This window comes from Heterocephalus glaber, unplaced genomic scaffold (assembly GCF_053883595.1).
Source record: "Heterocephalus glaber isolate CG9 unplaced genomic scaffold, H.glaber_assembly_v1.0 deba00001429, whole genome shotgun sequence".
In the NCBI taxonomy this organism is placed as follows: domain Eukaryota; kingdom Metazoa; phylum Chordata; class Mammalia; order Rodentia; family Bathyergidae; genus Heterocephalus; species Heterocephalus glaber.
Window position 1 is genome coordinate 13,045,029 of NW_028258294.1, and position 23,876 is coordinate 13,068,904.

Consider the following 23,876-nt stretch of genomic DNA (forward strand, 5'->3'; position numbering starts at 1 on the left):
GATAATGTATTAAAGAAATATTTAAAACTACCTAGATATCTAAGCAGTTTATATAAAGATATACAGAAATATAGAGCAGAAAATATAGTTTGAAAATTTTGTTAATTTCTCTGTTGTCCAAGGCCATCTATGATTTTATAAGTCAGTTATTGTTGAGGCACTTCAACATAGTTGAATTTGTTGTCAAATCCTGTATATATAATGTATATATATTTATATAAATGTATATATATATTTATAACTTTTCTGAGGAAGTTTCTATATATATATAAGTTTGTGTTCTGGAGAAGTTTCTTCTGATTTCTGTATATGAGTGTTTTCTTGCTAGCACCTGACTAAAACAACATTTGTATGAAGTTTTCAATGTTATTTGTTCTTTACCTCCTATGAATTTATGTTTCATTCATTAATTTTCTTCAGTTATTTTTTCCACTAGATGGTAAAAATTATAGTAGCACTATATGATACCAATAAATGCAATTGCAGTTACCAAAATTGACCAAAATTGTGTGGTTGTGGTTGGTTATTAAATTGTCATTTAGATGTTCTATAACAGTATTCTCTGGTAGTATTTTCTAACAATGGAAATGTCCTGACATGTGCCAATTTTTTTTTGAGACAGGCTCTTTCGATGTAGTCCAGGTTGACTGTGAATTCACTATGCAGCCCAGGATGGCCTCGAACTCACAGTGATCCTCCTGCCTCAAACTTTCATGTGCTGGGATTACAGGAGTATGCCACCACACCTGACATGACATGCGCTTTGATATGGAGCTACTGGTTTTATGTAGCTAATGAGCATTTGAGGTGACTAGTGTAACTGAAAAACTGAATTTTTAATTTTTAAAAACTTAATTAACATTTGCATTTAAATAATCATACATGATTAGTGGCTGCCATATCAATTAGTGCATATCTAGAGTATATTTGGATTTTTAAAAAAGTTATTACCAAAATAACAAAAAATATAATCTGACAGAGAATTTTCAGAAGCCCTAGACTGCAGAGATTCCAGTTTGAAAATTAACTGCTATGCATGATTATTTGATCAGTTCTGAGCATAACTGTGCTCAATTGTGTACATTCTCAACTTAATGAGCATAGGTTAGGTTCTTTGGAAGCTTTAATGCAAGAGCAAATCTGTCATATTTAAGAGGAACTATCAGAACATTGGTAATTGGGGCATCAAGGAAGACAATTCTAATCAGAGACTTTACAAACATACTACATCTCTAAATAGCACATGCAGAAACATGTAGAGAAAGACAAGTGTAATCTACACTATGAGAGCAGAGGGTTAAAAAGCAAAATATGTGGTAGTTGAGAATGAATGAAGGCATTTTTGAGTTAATTTCTTTTTGCTATCCTTTTTAGGTTTTTCTTGCCTTCAGATTGGCTCTAAGGGATCCAGCCCCTGGCAGAAAGTGTCTTTGGCCAGCTACCCAGTCAGACCAACCAGGTCAGTTTATTTTGAAGAGATAGTGGGGATACATATCAAGATATGATGAGGCTTATATCTACATAGGTATGCTACTGGTGACAACTTTCTCTTACATTATTAAATGCCTAATATGTATAAGATACCGTGAAGGGTATACAGTAGTATACAAATGATATTTCTGAAAACGATATGCAATTTAATTGAGAAATAGGGTATAATAATCTTCTGTAGTTAAACATTCAAGAAATCATGGCCTTTGAGCCAAATGAATGATATGATAATTCTGGAGTTCAGACAAAGGAGAAAATTTCTCTTTTGGGTGGTTTGGAAATGTGACATAAGCTTCATACACTCATGTCTCACACACTCAGAAGATATATCTTCAATATTATTTTATGTTATTTTATAGACCAAGGTCTATGCCTTTGAATTTTGTTTTGGAAGTGACTGACATAGGATTAAGCATATGAAAAATAGCTTATAAAAAGTTATGTGATAGATTGGAATTCAGGATATTTTAAGACTAAGAAGTAAAAGAATTAGGAGAAACATCAAGACCCAAGAAGATATGCTGAAATAGAAACACAGAAGAAAGCAAGCAAAAAGTTTCTACAAATGTGTGCATTATAAATGTGCTTTCATGTGATAGAAAAATTTTGCTGTTATCTATAAATATTAAGGTAGGGAATGTGTCTCCAGGAAAAGTTGTAATAATCACAGAGGCAAAAGAAAAATGAAAACAGTATAATCTCTTTATTATAAATTAATGGCTGCAAATCAATAGTCTGAATGTCCACACTAATAAAAGAATATTTACTAGTGGAAAATAATTTTTACTATTCTTGTTAGATATGGTAACAATGATACTGTTTTGTCCTAAAGGTCTGCAAAATATTTTCATAGTAGTGGCACCAAAGAAGCAACCAGATCTTTCATTCATTCTATCAGGATGTCTTTGCCATGGCCCTGGGTAAAAAAGCTTGTGGGAAGCTGATCTAATTGATGCCTGTGGTGTGGTTAGTCTTCAGAAATGCCAGGATATCCCAATTCTTTTTATGGATCTGACACCCCTGAATGTTTCCAAATACATATTGACCAGTTTGTGTTTTCTGATCATAAAATCTCTTCACAGCAATGGAAGTTGTGTGTGAGAAGGAATTGAAAACAAAGTCAACACATTCTTCCTATAAAGAAGAATGAAGGAGGAGAAAATGGACCATCTTCTCTAGAGTGAATGCTTTGATATTTAGAATCTCCAATGACTATTACAGAAGAGATTCAAATATTACTAGCAATAATCGGACATAAGTTAATGAATATACTAAGCTACAAGCCATATGAGCAAGTACTATGCCTAAGTTTTTACACTTTAATAATTTGAATCTTCTAAGGAGGAGGCATGAAAAATGAGATTAAAAACGCAAGAGATTTATCAGAAGAAATGCCTGTGCAAGATAGGGTTGGCGATAAGAGTAGGCAAGAATAGATCTGGAAACTGAAAAGGGATAGAGAGGAATACACTAATAGTACAAGAAGAGGCATAGACTGATATTCAGTTCTAAGAACATTTCAGACAGACTTATGAGAAATTTCTGAGCTGAAATTTTATCCTGCGTTGGGCAATAGTGGCCTACTATAACCCCTCATTGTGCTCAGTCATTGTTTTAGAACTACCTGGGGGGAAGGATGCACTGGTGTAAGTATAGTTAGAGATGTAAAGTTGTGGCAGCTGAAGCCTGTCAACTCTGTTCCCTACAGCAGACTCTTTTCAAGGAATATGAACAGGGCACCTTGTAGCTTATACAGGCATGTGACAGCTGGCTTGGACTATGACATAATGTTTTCTTCAGTGGGTATTTAAGAGGATTTATCTCTACCATGTTTGTTCAATTATCTTCTTTTTCAAACCTGTTCTAATTGCTCCCTTCCCTTTCAGACATTTCTCTTGAAGCAGATTTTAATACAGAGAAACATTGTTAAATTTCTCTGAAGTTGAATTAAGATCTTCCTATATTCAACATCATAAGGTTCAGTAGTCAAAGGATTGAAGGCATATCCTTCTGAAATATTCTCACCTGTAAGAATATAGTGCAGCAAGAATATATAGAATGAATGAGAGATAAAGTCATAGGCAGCTTCCAAGATTATGGCTACAGAGTGATAAACTCAGACTTTCCATGGTATGAATATTACTTATGATTGGCAATGAGATATTTATGTATGGCTGCTCTATGGTTGGTTTGTTATCCTGAGAGACTTAGCACATGTAGCAACACATCACAGAAAGAAACAGTTTTCGTTATTATAGGAAAAGCTTTTGGCAGGTGTGTGTCTTGAATAAATAAACAAGTTTATAATTACACACCTGGAACCAAAAGACTGAAAGCATGGATGGTGATCTGCTGGAGTGGAGGCTGATGAGTAGACTGGTTTTGGATGAATCTGTAGTGTTTCTTCTTTTTTTGTAAATTCATTGGCCAAAGGGATATGGCTTATAGACCATGGCACTATTCCAAATTATATTTCTAGTTTTTTTCCAACTCTGCATGCATTTGTGTCTGAATTATAATTTTCTCCCAAAAGAGACATTTTTTTCCATGACATTTATTATTTGACACATAAGAGGGCACAGCATGATACTAGCTCGTTCTCAGATGAATGGCCTTAGAAAGACTTTAGTAGAATAAAAAGGTTTAGATTAAAATTTTTATCCTTCCAAAATATTTATTCATTAATTAAACATTATAGAGGATCTGTCATGTTCCAGAAGCTATTGAAGGAACAGAAACACAGATAAATAAAATGTGTCTATACCTTTGAGATAAAATTGTTTAAGCAATGATCAACCAGATTGGTAAGCAAAAACTTCTGTTTCCTGCAGTGAATCCTGACTGGTACAGAGTCCAAGATGGTCATACCATACAACTGTTTAAAATTTGTCCATCTCCTCTTAGTTTTTAGGAAAAGAGGCAAATTTTTTATCTGGAAATGCTAGGTATTGTATACTGAGTTTTAACCTTGTGAAGGGTACTATTCTAAATATATATAGCTTAATTTTAACAAGACAAAATCCTCATAAAGGAAAATTACAGATGAAGGAAATGAGTCTTAGGTCAAATATCTCTCAGATAAATTTGTTAGTAAATGTGTTTTATTTTTGCTCTTCTGGGTGTCAGTCACAAAGCTTTGTGCATGCTAGGCAAGTGTCCTACCATTGAACTACACTTCCATCATAGTTAGTACATGTTACAGTTAGGACCGGGGATTTAGCTCAGTGGTTCTGCCGCCTGCCTTGCAAATGCAAGGTCCTGAGTTTGATCCCTGGTACAAAAAAAAAAGTTACAATTAGTATACAATCTAAAGAATTTCACTTCAGAATTGTAAGTCAATCATTATTTTATACTGTAAAGAGATTAGAATTAGAACATCACTATTCTGTGCCTCACTGTGTATTCTATATCAACTCCCTGTCATGCTATTTCACATATTTATGCTTTTGCACTAATTGTTCTTTGCCTCAAATTTGATTCAACAATGATTTACTTAGCTCTTGTTCTATGCCATGGTAGTTCAAGATATTGGAGATTATTACGCTATTAAAATGACAAGCACCTTTCTTTTTATGTAGTTTATAGACTACTAAAATTTGAAAGCAAATAAAGAGAAGCTACAATGTATAATGATGTGTGGAAATAAAAAAGGAGGAAATTACAATTGTAGTTGTCACTAGCATTGAAATATCATGGAAGCAAATACTGGGGGCTAAAATGGAGCTTGAATGTTGATGATAGGCTCAACAGCTAAACAGATAGCTGAATACTTGGCATTTTCAACACCTTCCCTACCTGGACAATTTCTAAGTGTCTGTCAAAGCTCAGTTTCTATTTTAAGAACTTCACCATTTCCTCCAATATTGCTAAAGCTCCTTTAGCTATTTGGACAGAATTTACTTTATTATTTTGACTGCTGTTATTTATCACCTGTCCTTTCTCTCAGTAAACTGGAGACTCCTTGAGTGACAAATTATTACTGCTTATTTTTGTGCCCACTATAACTAGTACAATGCTAGCTTAGTACTGACCTCTACAAATATTTGTTAGATAAATAAGGAAGTGGTTGAAGTGAGAAGCACAAAGTTATCAATCCAACGCATGGCTTCTATACCTTGATAATAATTTTAATGTTTTTTTCTGGATAATTAGAGATAAAGCTGGATGGCACGTTTGGTGAAAACATCATTCTGAAGAATCTAAAGTAATAATTTTCTGTATGAACTAGTTTGCTTCATTTATATCTGTAAGCTCGAGGCAAAAGTAACCTTATGCACTTCGGCCACCTGACCTGCAGGCATATGATTTTGATTATAAGAGAACCACACAAGAAAGCTCTACAGATCATCTCAAATTAGTTTCTCTTCACAGAGTAACAGCTCACACATATAGGCTAGCAATGGTGAGCCAATAACTTCACCTTCACATATGCCACATAGGATCCTATGTACCTAAGTTCGGTTCTTTTCCCACTATTCTTATATTATGCTTGAATATAAGAGAATAGACAAGTTTTCAGGGTTAATATAATATGATAATGTACATCAATATCATCACAAAAATTTTTTTCAAATTAAGCTAATGTCATACCTGAAATGTGAAAAGAATTTTGTTTTATGTGTGTTTTGAAAAAATGATCCACCTTAACTGTTTCATTTCCATAGTCATTTTGAGTTGCAAATGTTCATTTTGTAATTGATTCTTATTTGAGTAATTTAACAGAGCAAACCATTTACCTTTCTTAATCTCAGACCAGGGCTACAAAACTGTTTTGTTCTGTTTTGTTTTCAGAAAAATTACTCTTTTTTTTTTGGTACTGGGGATCAAACTCGGGACCTTGCGCTTGTGAGGCAGGCAACGGAACCACTGAGCTAAATTCCCAGCCCAGAAAAATTGCTCTTTATAGATTTGAAATAGATAAGTTACTTTCTACCACATTTGAGGCAGATATTCTTTTAAAAGCAGAAATTTTGGAAGAATAGCAAAATTATTAAACATACCATGCTATGATTCAAATGACCTTTATGTATTCTTCGTAGAAACGTGTGAATAAATTGGGAGTAAAATCTGAAGACATTTCATTTAGCTGGTGTGAAAATATCATGGGTGCTATTTTAGAAAGAACTTCTATGGTACCAGATTCTCCTTAGTAATATTGTACTTTTGGATTTTAAAGAATGGGGTGTATGTTTTTACTGTCAAATATAGTCTAATCATTTATCAGAGATTCTTAGTTCACTAGGTAGTAGTGATCCTCAGGCTATTTTTGGTGACCTATGTAAAGTATATCAAGATAAATGTATCTGTGCTGTATGTCTCATAAGTATGTTAAAAAGATTCAATCAGAGATGTGACATGCTGTGATAGGCATAGACTGACCATTGATTTTCACTCACAGTGCATAAAACACAGTCCAATCTCACAATACTGTTAAAAAAGTACTTTAAATTGCTCAATAAGTAGATAACACTCAAAGTCCTAGGTTGAACATACATATCCCAAATAAACAACATTTATGAATTAAAAATTGATTTTAAAATTGATGTATAAAGATGTGGGTAATTAGTTTTCACTGCATACTTTCCGTTTAGTTCTCCAAATATAATGAAATGGGAGATGTTTCTGGTCCTCCTGAAATCTGCAATTTACTTAAGAAAAGACAATAATAAGGACAGGATTTAGCTCAATGACACCACACCTGCCTTGTAAGCACAAGGTCCTGAGTTTGATCCCTGGTACTGGAAAAATAAAAGAATGATAATTAATAGGCAATAAATGATTGATAGACATTTATACTCATCTGTTTTTGTTCTCTTATTTGACAGATAAAACATGTAGATATTCTTGAATGAAGATATTAGAAAAAGAAAAATGTCCTTAATGAAATATAATTAGGATGAGAATAAAAGATTTTTAAACTTATAGAAGTACGAATTTTTCCTCTTAAATGGTATATAACATTGAGCTCCATACTGAAGAAATAAACTTGTAAAAAGCAGAAACTTTTTTTCTCCTCTTCGATGATGTGTAATGATGAGCATCAAAGTAAAGAGAATAATGAATCAAATTGAATCAGAAATAAAGAATCTAGACTCCTAGTATTCTAGCCTCAAGGAACTCCCATTTCAGTGAGTACTAAAGCCTTTGATGGAAATCTAGGTCTTAGAGAAGCAACTTGGGGATATTAATATGTTCTTTTTCATCAGCAAAGGAGAAGGAATAGTAGTACATATCTAAAAGCATGTTAAAAAGCATTTACATAAATAGGTGTTATGTTTGTTGCAGATAGAAGTACTGATAATTATTTTTACTTTGTAGGCAGTATTTTATTCATTATTTTGGGGGTAGTATAAACTTTTAAAAGATTTATATTTGTTTTAGTTGTACAGATTTATAGGGGACAATTCTTGGTGAGAGTTAAAGGAGAGGGACTCAGTGATAAAAGTGATTAACAAAAAATTTCTACATGAAGAGTGGGAGAAAAATCTCAGAATTCTGAGTCCAGTGAAATGAAACTATGCTGTATGTAATCTGCATTGTGGTGTTGTTGACTCATAGTGGCTGTGCCTCCTCAGATGCTGGACCTATAAAGTAGTAATGGAAGAGAGATGTATTTGTTCTTGTAAGAGATGTTTTTAGTCAAAATACTTCAAGTTGTCTACCACACGGAGTGAAAAATATTTAGATTTGGTTCATATGCATAAAATTCTTTAAAGTTATACTAATAATCCCTTAAAATTATTTATTAATGTTTCACATTCAAAATTCACATAAATATCAGCATTTTAAATTAAATTACATATAAATAAATAAAGTATTGTTACAATATGAATTTTCTCTTAATTTTCAGCTATAGCTATAAAATTTTTTTTGATAGACATGCTTTCTTTTTCTTACTGTCTTTTTAGTTAAATGTCTTTGCAACACTATCAGTTTTCCTTGTCTAATGAACTGAGAACATAGTTGGTTTCCATATAACAGATGTGACTGGAGAATGATAAAGTGGAGAGAGGAAAAGGCAAACCTCAGATTTACACAGTTACATCCCTAAAATGAACCTTAAAATATAATTTCAAAAGTAATCATGTCACTTTAAATACATCTGTGCATTAGTTCATGTGAAAAAATTAGTAATGGGCTTTGTTTCTACTTATAAAATATTGATGTGCCCTGACATTGAAAAATGAAATGAGATTAAATAACTGTTGTGTCTGGGGTAACATTACTCCAAAAGTTAAAGCTGAGCTGGGAAGATGAGGACTCGGAGATAAGTTCGCCTATGGCATCAAGAAAGCTTTCTCTTATTTCAGAGACATTTCCATCCCTAAAAACTGACCCTTAATAATACAATAGAGCCTGGACTAATGGGATACTTTAGATTTCCTATAATTAAACAAATCGGCTGAGTGCAGGACTAAATTTCCAGCTCTTTGCAGAAATTTCTCCTTTGTAATTCAAGGGACATATAATCCCTTGCATGTACTTGACAAGGTATATGCACCACAATTTTTTTCCCTGGAAGGTACTCACTCCCTTGAGTACAGCAGGGTCCTTACATTCTAATGACTCTAGAAGCCTAGATTGTCCTCTAGGTTGGCTTCTGTCCTCTGTCAGATTTCCTTTTGCCTCCTTCTGTCTACCAATGAAGCAGAAGAGGATAGTAACACTGAAGTAGTGAAATCCTTTTTTTTGAGCAGTGTCTGATCAGTGGAGAGATGGCTCAGGGCGGTTTGCACTGCCAGAGAGGTCAGGGGCCTTGTGATTGGAATAGACTATAGGATGAATCAACAGCACAATGAATTCTGCACAGAATGCATTTTAACTGGAATCTGTACTCTTCCTGTATGTACTTGATATTAATAGTTAATTTGATTCATGAATTAAAGAGAATATTTCTTGAAATTTTTACTTATTAATGCATTCATTTGATACTTTTTAAATGATCAGATATACTTTTGCTAAGTTATTCTGTCTCGCTGAGATGTCATCCTGTGCTACGTGAGAAGTACTCTGGCCCATGGCATTCTAGTTCAGCTACCAATACCTTTTTCACAATATATTCAGATCCACTTCAGAACACAATAGTGTCTCTTAATAATAGCTTGTGGACCAAATAGCCCATTGTGTAGACTGATAACTATATATACATACAGAGGTTAGTCTTGAATGGTATAAGGAACAAAGGCTCAAAATGTCAGAATGAGAGCAGCTTTGACCTCTGAGCTTGGCTGGTCCTCCTCAGGCTTACTGTTTGCTTCACAAGTTTCTTAGAATTCTTCTACTCATGAAATTGTCTTGGATTAGTCAAAGGTAAAAACTGCTTCTTTGTCTATGTTACAAAAACTCCCTATGTTGCAAAGGGAACACCCTATGTTGAAAGGGAATACCTGTTCATTGTATAGTCATACCTCAGTACTCAACTACTTTGAAATTTGTAGAATTTGATACGCAGTGCACTTTTATTACCATTTTAAGTGTATGTATGCAGTACATAATAATTACATTCATTGTGGAGAGTTGCTACATATACATAGCACATCTTAATTCTTTTTTAATCCCTTTCTCTTCCCTTTCCCTCTCTTCATTTCTTAGTCCCCTTCCCTTTTGCAAAAGTTCTGTCTCCCTGTTTCCTGTTATCTGTCTTTTGCTTTGCTCTTTAATTTATTTATACTTTGGTACTTGATTTGCACCCATCAACTAGTGAAATACATTAAATAATTAAAGCATAAATTGTTGATTATAAACCATGGAATTACTCTGTGACTCTGGGAATTGTTTTAGTTAGATTTAACCAGAGAAAAGGAAATTTTTCCAAGGAACTATGTAAGGTCTTTCAAAAACTAGACGACTAGTCAGAAAACCAGCTATGCATTGTTGGAAAGCTAGCAAAGTGAAAAGTAAGAGGTTAGTAACTGCAGGAAGCTACTATTATCTGAAAGTGTAGAAAAACCACAGGGAGGAAATGTCACAATTCAGAAGAAAGGAGAAGCTGCTTCCTCAAAAGCACAAATTGTCTCAGGATCTGATACAATGGATCAAGGACCACACCTTCAGTGACTGGGCCCATGTGGGAGATACTGATATCTGGTGCCAGGATGGTACTAGGACATTTAAGAGCACCACTTTGGTGGTGTTAGGTTGACAGAGGTCATGACATGAACCTTCTCTGAGAGTACTGAAAGGCACAGAAGCTTTAGTTATCACATGCTGTTCCAATGTGTGGTAGAAACTGGAAGCCGGAAGAGAGTTTATTATCTTCTCCTTCCTTCCAGAATATTTCCAGAGCCACTCACTGGTGGAACCTGAGGATAAATGTTCAGGCCAGGGAATCTGGGAATGTAGATTAAAGATTCCCAGGCCCAGAATAATAAAACAGGTTAAGAATGTTGTTAACTGAAAATGATATACAAATAATTAGGACAGTTTACTACATTTCAGGTTTCTACTCACAATTTCTATCTATATTTTAATTACATATAATAATCATTACAGCTTCATGCTTCCATTTAATAAGCTGCAACTATTTTTTAAAAGTAAAGATGTTATTTTTTTCTTAAAGATGAATGTTTCAACAAACTATCAATATTTGACCTATATTAATTCCTCTCCTAATACAGTTAAATTCTCAACTAAATATTCTGCAAACTAAAGACTAACATATTAAATTATTGAGTATCAGTGATTTTTATATTGCAAACAAAGGAAATACCTAATACAATCAAGAATAACTAAATATGCTCATTTTTATTTATGTAATTGGTCAGATTTTTCTACAAACTATTTTATTTCCTTGTCCCTCAGCCCTCATGACAAATAAATCTAAGATCAAAGTTCTTTCCCTAATACGATGAATTGAAACTTCACTGCCAAATGGTTCCTCCTTTGCAGCTCTGCCTTCAGGAGGGTGATCTATTGTGCCGTTATCTTTTACTTGTTGACTTTGAAATATTAGGGATCCTTTAGACTCTCCTAGATTCTACATATTTTATTCTTTTTTTAAAATTTTGAGAATATATTTATACTATTCCCAAACAACTAGATTCCAAGAAAGTGAGCCAACTAGATTCCAAGAAAGGATCTCTGCGTTATCTTGGAGTTTATCTCCCATGCTTTGGAACATTTGTGTTTTGCTAATGCATCATTTTAATTTTCTATTTACCAGGTCAAATAACAATGACTGTAATTGGATGGATCATCATGATAATCTATGGGATGTCAAGACCATAAAAATTTGGCTGGGGATTTAACTCAGTGGTTATGCAGCCTGCCTCAGAAGCCCAAGATCTGGAGTTTGATCCCTGGTTGAAAAAGAAACAACACAAAACCGTAAAAGTTCTTATAGATTATATTTAATTTTTTTTCTTTTTTGGTACCGGGGATCGAACTCCAGACCTTGGGCTTGCGAGGCAGGCAGCAGAACCACTGAGCTAAGTCCTGGCCCTGCTTATAGATTATATAGATTGCTCTGCAGATTGTATAGGAGAAAAGTAAAATATAGCCCTGAGGTGACTAAGACAACCTATGTGCTCCCCAGCTTGAAATGTTTAGATAGTGTCTTCTTGTAGCAATTACTTTTTTAAAAAAGAATTTAAATTTTTATTTTATTTTTTATTGTATATGTTTGCATTTACTTTTAAAAAAAATTAAAAATTTATTTTTTTACTGACATGTTTTTGTGATACATAATATTTGTTTGGAAGAATTGGTACATATAACATAGCTTGATAAATTTTGATCCCATTTCCCCCCTACCTGCTGCTGTTCCCCTTTTCCATCTACAAAAAGTCGATCTCACTGTTTCCTACTATCTCTCCTTTATTTATATTTTGGGATTCTTATATTAAAGAAATCATATTATGTTTAATTTTCTGTCAATATTTCCTTTAGAATGCTTAGAACTGTACATTTCTTCTCTGCCACTTCAGTATGTAAACCTCCTGAAGTTTTGGAAGCTCTTCAAAATTTAATCAAGAAAATTAGGCCCTCGCAATGGCTGTGAGAGGGTTGGAGCCTTGCTTTGAATAGCACCAGTCAGCAAACACAGGTGGCTTCATCACAGTGATGAACTTTCCCATTAGCTTACCCCAGTATTTGACTCCCACCCTTGCCTTCTGTTTCAGTGGACTTGAGTACACTTTTTCTATCATTTTGCAATAGTCTTGAAGAAAGTCATCCTTTTCTTTTTAAACTCTATTCAATCCAATTTTTTCTGTGGCAGGGACAATATAGTAATATAGTGAATGTATACTGGCATCTCTACCAGATAAATATGAACTTTTGTCATTTGTCTTAGGAAACTGATATAATGAAAAAGATGCATTTTGTTTTATATTAGTGGGTGAGTCTATCAGAAGCCTGGGGCTATGTTGTTCGGATTTTTGTCTCAAGGAACATATTGGAATATCAGCTGAATTTGAAGTTAGCACTTGATTAAAATCAAAATGACCTAACAATATTCTACTAGTTAAAACTATGGTCATGCAGCACATAATTTTTTGATAAATAATAGTATACATGATGGTGATTCCAAAAGATTATAAAGGAGTTGAAAATTCCCATTGCCTAGTGTTTCTATGTTTAGATATGTTTAGATACACAAATACTTACATTATGTTACAACTGCCTATATTAGTACAATAACCTGCATTATTGGTTTGTTACCTGGTAGCAATAGATTATAACATATGGAGAATGTGTGTAGTAAGCTATATCACATAGGTTTGTATAAGGACACTTTGAAAATTGTGAAATAATGAAATTGCCTAATGATGTATTTCTCAGAATGTATCCCCCTTTTAAAGGTATTTATGACTGTATTTTATGGATTAGCCAAATAGACAAACAATGTGGGTTGATGTTAAAAATCATTTCTCTTGCATTTTCAAGTGTTTGATGGTTGTATTAATTGCAGAAATTTCTCCAGAGATGAGACTTTGCCTTTGGCTTTCCATATGGGGGAAAGTTCTGGAATTTTTTACTTGGCCCTTTTTAAAATAATGGTTCTCACTGTACTTAATTTGGCCAATAGCCAAATATGTCTGTTGAAATCATACATTCAGGAACTGGAGAAATGATACACAGTGGTCTTATGAAATTATTGTTTTACAAATTGTGAATTTGTAGACTTGGGCAAAAATAATTTTTACTATTTATGAATTAAAAGCAACCCAGAGTTGGTACCAGATTATATCTGAAAGATTATTTTCTTTTATATAGTCACCCTGAACAAAAGTTTTAAATCTTTTTTATATTTATGTTACATTATTGATTAGAATTATTGTATTCTTCCTCAAGAGGATCTCAATGAGCAAGAAGCTGTGAGTCTCCGTTATAGTGCACATGTGAACTGGAATTTATTAGATTCTATAGATCAAGTAATAGTTTAAAAAGATTCATTTATTTTTCTTTTCAGGGATAATGTGACTAATGAACCATTAGTAAACATCAAAACCATTGGTCTACTTTAGGTTGCTACTCTGTTTCCTAATTGTGCCTACTCTGCCTCTGGAGCTAGGTATTGATACTGTATTTCTACCATTCTGATCCTACTCTTCTCATTTTAGTCAGGAAACTAGTTACAATTGCAACATCTCCCATTATTATTTTGATACACAGAGAAAAGCCACCACAGAGCTTTCCAGTGGATTCAGTACTTCACTTGCCTCACTATGGCATTTCTCAATTTCTCAGTGCCTTATTAAGGAGTTCCCTCTATGTGGGACATAGTAAGGAGTGGATTTTCAGGTTGTGAATGATGTTTGTTCTGAGATTGTCATCTTTTAAAATATTTTGTTTCTTCTTTTCCATAAAATCAGGAAGTAGGATCTCAACTTTATTGAATATAGCTCACTCTTGAGTGAATTATTTTCATCAATTAATCAAGTAAACTATCACAGACACTCCCCACCTTGTCAGAATAATACATTGAATCTAGTATCTTTGTGGTCTGCTCTTTGTTATACTACATTCTCCTTTGTTCGGTGTTCTTAGGATTCAACTATACATATATACAATATTTATAAAATATTTCTATTGAAAAATTTAAAAGATTTTTCAAAGTTTAGAAGCATATGCTGTGGCAGAGGGGTCCTCGGTCTCAGGGAACCCGCCTCATCCAGCCTGCACCCTCAGCAGCGATCCACTTAGCTGTGCGAGCACCTGCAGGAACCGGCCCCCTGCCCCCCGTGCTCCTCTGGCCTCTTGGCTGTACTGCCACCTGGTTCCACACTACAAAGACACAGGGAACACCAGACCACTAGACCACCGTACTGGGTAAGTTGGAGGGATCATCACCTCCCATCCGAACCGGCACTATCTTCAGGGGAAGGACAGCTGGAACCTGCAGTACAACCCTGCAGAGTTCAACGCTACCGGAGATCAGGGAGCTCAACTTGGGACTTGCAGCCAGAAATCTGCCTGAATCTCACGGGTATGTGACTGGCTTGCTGAGACTCATTGACTTATATCTGCACACTGCTACCCACGTTGTCTATTGTGACAGCAGAGACATACCCTGAAGGAGGCCCTTCATTTTCATTTTTATTTTTACTTTTATTTCCAAAATTAGTATTATTGGTTTGTTTTTTTCTCCTCTTATCTTCAATTTTTTTTCCTCCTCTTTGCAAATTTTTGTTTTTCTCTCCTTTTTTTCTTCTTTCTTTTCTCTTTCATTTTTCTCTCTTTTATACTCAACTCTCTTGCTGTCCCACATTGTTCATCTCTCTTTTTGTTCCTGTTCTGGCCCTCATTTGGATTTCTTCTTTATTTTTCTATTATTCTCTTTTTCTTTCTCTCACCTGTGTCTTCTGGCCTCACTGCTAACCTTCCCCTATACTTCTACCTATCTATCGCACCCTCCCCAATTCCATCTAACTCTCCATCCCAAAGGGTAAAATTGTTATATTGAAGAGTTTATTCACTATAAACATATGTTGGGTTGGTCCTCGATTTTGATTTAATTCACACAGTTAAAGATGATAGATTAATAACTACCACAAAATGTCATTTTCTAAGGTGTACTTGATGCTATGGTTTTGCTGATTGTATAACTTGAGCTAAGGTGTTGTTATTGATGTAGTCAGTGGTCCTTTCTTGTATAATGAAAATGAGATAGCCTCAGAGTCATTAGAGACTCAAAACTAAAAGACCAGCTATATCTAGAAGACACCTCTGAGAAGCAGTCATTCCATAAGGGTTCTAATTACAAGCAACAAAGATACTTACAATAAGCAATTTCGAAGCATCAACCCAGGAGTTACACCAAGGACAGTACCAAAAACAAAAATGAGAAGACATTTAAGCAAGGCACAAACTCAGACTTCTACCCCACCAAGGGTAAACCTGGGGGGAAATGAGGTGGAAAAGTTTGATAATTAACCACCTGGACACCCTGAACTGATAGCACAGGAAATAACAAAACAGAAGCTTATGCTGTACCTTTCTAGTTTAAACTCTGCATTTATCCTGAGGCATATTAAAATTTGATTATAGTTTTAAGACTGCAATAGATGAAGGCTGATGAGGTGAATCTTGAGGATTTCTTTGTGAGAAAATTACCTTGAACAAAGCTTTTAAGTTGTTTTTTAGCAAATGAAATCTAGACTGAAGACAATTTTAATATGATACTTAGCGAGAGTGTGAATTCAAATCATGCCATTTTGTAACCTGCATAGTTTTATTTGTGGCTTTATATTCAGCCATATTTGTCCAGGATCTATGAAAAATAAGAGATTTTAAAATTTATTTTGTAGTTTAAGATATTTAAATCACTGAATTTATTTTTTGTTAAGCTCTCCAGTGAAGTGAGAAATACCCAGACAACCTCACAGTTGTGTGATCATTATTATTCCTATTGTAGCAGACAATGTTGATTTCCTAAAATGAGGGGAGAAGTGTTCCTTCTTTATTCTGCTTTAAATGTTTGATATAATTTATCAGTTAAAATGTATATGAGCCTGTTGTTGTCATATAGGTAGGTTTTCAAACTAGGAATATACTTTCTTTAATAGGTACTATTCAAATTTTATATTTCTTGGGCCGGGGATTTAGCTCAGTGGTTCCAGCGCCTGCCTCAGAAGTGCAAGGTCCTGAGTTTGATCTCTGGTACTAAAAAAAAAAAAAATTAATGTTTCTCCAGAGTTAATTTCATTAATTTGTCTTCCAAGGTACTTCTTAGAAGTTGTCAAATTTATTTCAAAAAAGATTTTTGTCATATGCTTTCTATGTCCTTTTAAATTCTGTAAAATCTGTGGTAATGCCTCCTAGATCTTGATATTGTAATTTTAAAAATGTATAATTGATATTGTGTAACAGGAAGAAAAGGTCTAAAGGAGCAGGGGAAGTGGGAGAGGTAGGGGAAAGAAAGAAGGGAAAAGAAAAAAATATAAGAAAAGGAAAAAATGGAAATAAAGTCTTTGCAAATAGGGAAGGGTGGAGGGTGTGTAGGGACGGCAGGGGAAGGGAAACAAAGTGAGAAGCAAGATACTCATGTAAAGGTACAAGATCCCAGTGATGAATGTAACTGTATTTTATACCTAAAATGTACCAATAAACTTAATGGGAAAAAATTTTTTTCATTGCTTGTTATTGTGTTGTTAACCATATTTATGTCTTCTTGGGTTATTTTTGATAGTTTGTATGTGTCTAAGAATTTGTCCATTACTTCCAAAATTTGCTGCTTTGTTCCAATATAATTTTTTGAAGTAGTTACCCACTATCATATGGATTTCAACAATGTCTGTTGTGATTTCCCCTTTTTCCTTTCTAATTGCATTGATGTGAGTCTTTTCTCTCTTTCTCTTGGTGAATCTTGTTAAGGGCTTCTCTGTTTTTTTTTTGTTTTTTTTTAAGAGCAGATCTTTGATTCACTGAATTTTTTTAACAGTGTTTTCTTTGATTTCTGATCTCATCTTTATAATTTCCCATCTTAGTTTTGGTTTGGGGCTGGTGTGAGAAAATGAGAGTGTAAATAAGGACTAAAAGGATTAATAACTAATAATTGATACTTTGAAATAGGAAAAGGTCCAAAGGGGTAGGGGTGGTGGGAGGAGATGGAGAAAGGAAAGAGTGGAAAGGAAAAATTATGGGAAAATTAAAAAAATGGAAACAAAGTATGTAAATAGGGAAGGGTGGAGGGGTGAAGGACGCACAGGTAATGGGGAAAAAATAAGAACCAAGATACATCATGTACAGGTACAAGCACCCAAAGATAAATGTAAATGTATTCCTAAAATGTACCAATAAAAGAATTTAAGCAAAACCCCCCAAAAAAACAAAGGGAGATGCAAAAGTGGGTCTCATGACATGTTCTTAACTTGCCCAGATAGATACTATAGTTACTGATTAGCTTGTTACTGCTGTAGTTGTTTTGATCACATAGGAATACTCCTGACTCAGTGGACAATTTCATGCCAGTGAATTAGTCTTCTGATTCCACCATCACACCCAGGGAGAGGGACAGCAGGAGTTCCTAAACCAAGAATTTGGACTGGGTCAGATTATGCAAGAATCTCTGCAACCTGGTAGAAAGAAGCCCTGAGTGTGAGTTAGTTTCAGTACTCCAGTGGAAGGTTCAGAGGAGTTATTGGGGTGTGGGCACTTAAAATCTCTGGCAAACAATCTACATGTCAATTACATATACACTGTCTCATTGGAATATTTAATATATGCTCCTATTGGATATCTTATAGGTTTCAGTTTTTTGCTTCTTTCTTGATTTATTTAGTAGTGTGGGGTTATGTTATTTTATGTTTTTTTGTTTATTATGTTTTCATTTTTCTGTGTTTTTTCTTATATTTTTCTGATTTAATAGGTATCTAGGTACTCTCCCTTATCTCAGTTCCCTATCTAGCCTCTTCACCTCAAACCTCCAAAGCAATACTATTACCATATTTCTTTATTCCTTTTCCAAATACATAAATTCCTTATCCTAAGTTTTTAATTACTTGTACTTAATTCCCCAACAGTCACTCCTATCTTCTCTAGCATTACTCTCAATTATCCCCATCCTAATGCTTTGAGTCTCCCATATCTTCCCTAGCCTATTGTTCTCTCTACCAGCAAGTTCTGACAACCACATAGCTTTCCTTAGTCACAAAAGAAACCTCCTTCCTCAATATCTCACACTTGCTTGCAGAAATATCCTCTGAAAAATCTCAGTACTAACCTTTCAGCTCAACTAAAAGTAATCCAAAAGAATCAGACCCCACATCAAACTTTTCATCTTTCAATATTGACCCCTGAAAACCTCCCCCTTAATGTTTTATACTCCTCACCCAATCACCTTTCATTCTTCTTCCTCCATTTCACCTACCCCATTGCAGAGAAATCACAAATAATAAAAGGTCATTGTATGCATAGAAGATATACAAAGGGGGAAAGTGTACCTGCAAGGACTATCACATAGAAGTGTTGTATGATTAAATCCGTTGATGCTCTTATAACTAGAAGTAATTCTTCCAGCAAAACATCATGGCAGAGTCCAAATCACTTAAAGTAAATAACAAAAGGAGTAAATACTTGTACTGGACATACAAAGCTAAAAATTATTTATGGAGAGGAAACATCGTATTAAAAATCTCCATATAAACCACAAACTAACTAGCCCTCAACCTGCAGTATCTCTCCCCCTCCCCCCAAAAGGATATATATATATATATATATATATATATATATATATATATATGCATGCATGGGGAAGCAAGGCAACAGAAGATCCCTGAAACAGAGTTAGGGCTCACAAAGAAATAAGAAAACAAATACCAGGTAGCAGAACTCTATGCAAAGTTCATAGATGGCATGAAAAAAATAGATGAGTTTTAAGAGAATATGAGCCAAAAGTCTACAGCAATTTCACTCAATACACCTATGGTGAATTTTGGAGAAATAGTTACAAAGCTGGACAAGCTAAGCAAAACAGTTCAAAATTTGAATGATAGATTCAACAAGCATATGGAATCCTTGAAATGATATCAGACAGAAAAACCCTAAATAAAAAACTGTAGAACTCATGGGTTGCAGAAGTGACCAATGTGAAGATATTGTCTGATATTGAGAATAAAATAGTGAATTATTACAAAAACCTCGAAGAAGCTGTAAAGAAAATAAGAGAACAAGAGTCGACTATGAAGCAGCTACTAGGTGACAACAAGACCAATCTAAGGCTAATTGGAGTTAAAGAAAACTAGAAGATAGCACAGATAGATTCACTAATATGCTTACAGAAATCATGGAAGAAAATTTCCCAAATGTAAGAAAAGAGTTTAAAATACAATGTAAGTGACACTTATAGAATACCAAATAATTACGATGAATGGAGAATCTGACCAAGGCATATCCTGATTAAATTCTCAGATACCCAGCAAAAAACCCAGAATTTTAAAGGCAGCCAGAGAAAAACAAAAATTCACATGTAAAGGTTAACCAAGTAGAATCGCCTCAGACCTCTTAGCACAAACTCTGAAGTTCAGAAAAGCTCAGAGTGAAGTATTTCAAGCACTAAGAGAAAATAACTTCAACCAAGATTAACTTACTCAACAAAGGTAGCCTTCAAAATATATGGAGAAATAAAATATTTCCATGAAGGAGATGAGCTTAAAAGATATGAATACTAAACCAGTTCTTGAGAAAATACTTACAAATATCTCGACAGAAATCACAAAATGGAAACACCTAAGAACACAGAGGAAATTAGTAAAATCAATGGATAAAGAGCAACAAAAACTTCAAGAAAAGAAAAACAAAGGATTCACCAACATATAAAGAAGAAAATGATTGTAAATAACCAACACATTGCAGTAATAGCTATCAATGTCAAGAGTCACAACTCTCCAATTAAAAGACAGATTGACAAACTGGATTGAAAAACAGAATCCAACAGTCTATTGTGTTCAAGAAACTCATCTAAAGAAAAAAAGGTATTTATAGATTAAAAATTAAAGGATAGAAAACAACATACCATACACCAGGATCCTGAAAACAAGCCAGAGTAGCAATTCTAATGTTAGACATGGTAAACTTCAAGCTAAAACTGATTATAAATGACAAAGAATGTCACTACATACTAGTTAAGGAATAATCCACAAGAAGAGATAACATAGATAAACATGTATGCACTGAACACTGGAGCACCTATCTTCATTAAACAAAAACTATTGAAACTAAAAGATCAAATAAAGACTAACACAATCATAGTAAGAGACTTTTACACCCCACTTTTGCAAAGAGATAGATAAATTAAACAAAAGAACCCAATAAAGAAATATCAGAGCTGAACCACACCCTTGAACATATGTACTTAATAGATTTATATAGAGTATTTTGTCCCTTCTACAATACAATGTACAGTTTTTCAGCAGCACATGGTACTTTTTCCAAAATAGATCACATACTAGTCCACAAAACCAGCTCTAGTAAATATAAAACAAAATACCAGAAATACAAAACCAGCCCCAAACCAAAACTAAGATGGGAAATTATAAAGATGAGATCAGAAATCAATGAAAACACTGTTAAAAAATTCAGTGAATCAAAGAGCTGCTCTTAAAAAAAAAACAAAAAAACAGAGAAGCCCTTACAAGATTCACCAAGAGAGAGAAAAGACTCACATCCATGCAATTAGAAAGGAAAAAGGGGAAATCACAACAGACATTGTTGAAATCCATATGATAGTGGGTAACTACTTCAAAAAATTATATTGGAACAAAGCAGCAAATTTTGAAGTAATGGACAAATTCTTAGACACATACAAACTATCAAAAATAACCCAAGAAGACATAAATATGGTTAACAACACAATAACAAGCAATGAAAAAAATTTTTTCCCATTAAGTTTATTGGTACATTTTAGGTATAAAATACAGTTACATTCATCACTGGGATCTTGTACCTTTACATGAGTATCTTGCTTCTCACTTTGTTTCCCTTCCCCTGCCGTCCCTACACACCCTCCACCCTTCCCTATTTGCAAAGACTTTATTTCCATTTTTTCCTTTTCTTATATTTTTTTCTTTTCCCTTCTTTCTTTCCCCTACCTCTCCCACTTCCCCTGCTCCTTTAGACCTTTTCTTCCTGTTACACAATATCAATTATACATTTTTAAAATTACAATATCAAGATCTAGGAGGCATTACCACAGATTTTACAGAATTTAAAAGGACATAGAAAGCATATGACAAAAATCTTTTTTGAAATAAATTTGACAACTTCTAAGAAGTACCTTGGAAGACAAATTAATGAAATTAACTCTGGAAGAAATATAAAATTTGAATAGTGCCTATTAAAGAAAGTATATTCCTAGCTTGAACACCTACCTATATGAAAACAACAGGCTCATATACATTTTAACTGATAAATTATATCAAACATGTAAAGCAGAAAAAAGAAGGAACATTTCTCCCCTCATTTTAGGAACTCAACATTGTGCTAATCCTAAAACTGGATAAAGATAATCGAAGAAAAAAGTATGAACATAGATAGAAATTTGTTTAACAAAACAAAGTACTAGAAGGCAGATATGGCAGTATGTAGAGTGTGGTTTTATTATAGGGATGGCAGTGTTGGTTCAGCATTGGAAGATCAACCCCCAAAAGTCATCGTTTTAACAGAGGAAAGGAAAAAGCCATATGATTCTGTAATTAGTTGCCGAAAAAAATATTGGACTAAATTCTACAGCTGTTCATGGTAAAAACTATTAGGAGACTAGAAGTAGAACAGAACCTTCTCAACAGATAAAAGACATGTACTCCATACTTCCAGCAAAAATGCCTTATATGAATGGAGAAGATACAATGCTTTCTCCCTAAGGTGGGGAACAAGGGCAGATATGACTACCCTTCATCTGTCCATTAAACTTTGAAACCTAGGCTCCACCAAAATAGTCTGGCAATAAAATGACACAATTAGGATAGGATTGGCAAGGTAGAAGCAAAATCTTTATATGTAGATGAAATGATCATCTACAGAGAAAATACTAAGAAATCTCTAGGAGCTCCTAGAACTTGTATTTGAATTTAGCAGGATTAGAAAACACAATTTATATATAAATATTCAGGTCTGTGTATACTTGCTATAAATGAAGAATTGGATATTGAAATTTAAAAGTTATGTAGGAGTACAAAGGACCTAGAAAAGTAAAAAGAAAAAGAAAAAGAAAACAGTGTTGGGAGACGTTTAGTACCTAATTTTAAGACTTCCTCTAAAGCTACAGTAGTCAAGGTAGTGTAGGTGTAAGGAAAGACATACAGAGCATTGGAATAAAACAGAGAATCTAGAAATAGAACCACACATACATATATGGTCCACTGAGTTGTGAAATATTATTTAACATTAACATTTTATAGAATATAAACACAATTCAAGAGCAGAGGAAAAGAGTGTTTTCAGCAAATGGCACTAGAACACCTGGTATCCATACATAAAAAAATAACTTCAATCCTTTATTTCCATACATAAAAATAACTTGAAAGGATCTATGAACCTAAATATGAAAGATTATAACTATAATACTTTAAGAAGAAATTATAAGGGAAAATGTTTATGAATTTAGTGTAGGCAAGAACTTCCTAGGATACAAAAAACATGACGTATAAAAGAAAAAACTTGATAAATGAGATTCCATCAAAATTTAGAACTTTAGATGACATCGTTAAAATGAAAAGTTGTCCTTAAATAGACCATATTGACAATGCGTATAACCTATGACCAGTATATATAAAGAACTCTTACAGCTCATTAATAGACAACTCAATTAAAAAGTAGAAACAAGAAGATGATGAATAGCCAGTACAGCCCAAGGAAAGGTGTGCAACACTAGAATCAGAAAAATACTAATCAGTACAGTAACAAGATTGAATTATACACTCATTAGGGAGATGAAGTTAAAAGTTTTAAAAGCCTTGTCATGACTTTTTCTTTTTGTTGGATTCTCCCCCTTTGCATTTAATTTATCATGCCCAACAGATTCATTCTGCTGGGCTTCCTGGGGTTGTGATCCTCATTGTCTTTTCCTAGGATATTGTCTAAAATTTTGTGGAGTGCTGGTTTGGTATTCATGAAGTTCCTAAGGTGCTCTTTTTCATGAAAATATCTTATATCTCCATCAATTTTGAAAGACAGCTTTGCAGGGTACATCAATCTGGGTTGGAGGCTGTTTTCCTTTAGGGCCTGAAATACGTCACTCCAACTCCAAGCTCTTCTTGCCTTGAGGGTTTGAATGGAGAAGTCTGCTATGATTCTGATGGGCTTTCCTTTGTATGTGATTTGTTTCTTTTCTCTCACTGCTTGTAGAATTTTGTTCTTCTGTTGGGTATCTGGAATCTTAAGTATTATATGCCTATGTGTAGATTTTTTTTGATCAAGGCTATTTGGAGTCCCATATGCCTCACATA

At 34.0% G+C, this 23,876-nt stretch overlaps 1 long non-coding RNA gene across 1 annotated transcript in view; it reads left to right on the forward strand.

Moving 5' to 3' along the window:
• Nucleotides 1-290: 290 nt before the first annotated feature.
• The window catches only part of LOC147827890 (uncharacterized), a 286,837-nt gene continuing 263,251 nt past the window's right edge, over nt 291-23,876 (forward strand). The window contains exons 1-2 of the long non-coding RNA XR_015451552.1: nt 291-807; nt 1,375-1,459. This is a non-coding gene — a long non-coding RNA (uncharacterized LOC147827890). The remainder of the gene's footprint in view (nt 808-1,374; nt 1,460-23,876) is intronic.